Here is a 1045-nt window from a genome sequence, read left to right as displayed (position 1 = left end):
AAACACGTGACAAAGCAGACTTTACAGAAATGTGTTGGTTTTTATTATATGTAGGAATAAATAAAAATCAACCTTCAATCGCGATTAAGCATAACCATTGAGCAAAATCCGGTAGCTTTGCACGTTGTTAGCATCATCGTGATTAGGGTTAACCTCTTTATTTATCAGCGTGAATGATTCAGGAAGCCTCAGGTAACCCTCACCTCTAACGTAGCCGAACCTACGGACGCAAATAGAAAAAAAAGCGATGCTAAAATTGAATGATGTATTATTTGTATCTCCAATAAGGCTTTAAATGAGCCGAAAATCCACTGAACGTAATATTCGTTCGACTAAACCGTAAACAGAAAGTGAGAGGTATGGCATTGTTTGAAGCGCCTGCCTGTGAAAAAGAACGAACATCAGTTGAGATCTCAGTTCCTGTTTCTATATAATCGGTCAGCACACATGCGCTAATATTAAAACGCTTATTGCTCTAAAGAGGTGATGTGGTGAACCGCCTCCACATTCCTCTCACATTTGGTTCCTCTTAATGTGTTCTGTTTGCCCGATCTTAGTGTTAACCTCTTGCACCTGCGTTTTTTTATTTCCCATCAGAAGCACTCTTTCTGGCGGTCTGATGGGTGTCAGGCCTGGGCGAATGACCAGAAACATCGCAAAAGGCTCTGGCGCCAAAAATGAGAACGATGCATTCAACGCAATAGAATTTGTGGTTGTTTTTTTTTGATATAGCGCTTTTAACAAAACAGGCTGCATCAAAGCACATTAACGACAGCTGTTTACGACCACACAGAGAATTGTGCGTTATCTCTAGCAGAGAATCAGACTTTATACGTGGACTTTAAATCATTGTCTGCATGCAAAATAAATTACGGTAACATGCATTTACCGTTTTTTCGTCAGAACGTTTTTTATAATCATAATTAGCGTATTTCGGTAACACTTTCGGTTTCTTATTGCATAACTAATAAGGAATTATTCAAGAACAAGGTAATATTCATTAACACCCAAAGTTGTGTCTACTGATCAATTTCACGACAATCAA

This window comes from Puntigrus tetrazona, unplaced genomic scaffold (genome assembly GCF_018831695.1).
Source record: "Puntigrus tetrazona isolate hp1 unplaced genomic scaffold, ASM1883169v1 S000000766, whole genome shotgun sequence".
Lineage (NCBI taxonomy): Eukaryota > Metazoa > Chordata > Actinopteri > Cypriniformes > Cyprinidae > Puntigrus > Puntigrus tetrazona.
Note: the sequence above shows the minus strand (reverse complement) of the source record.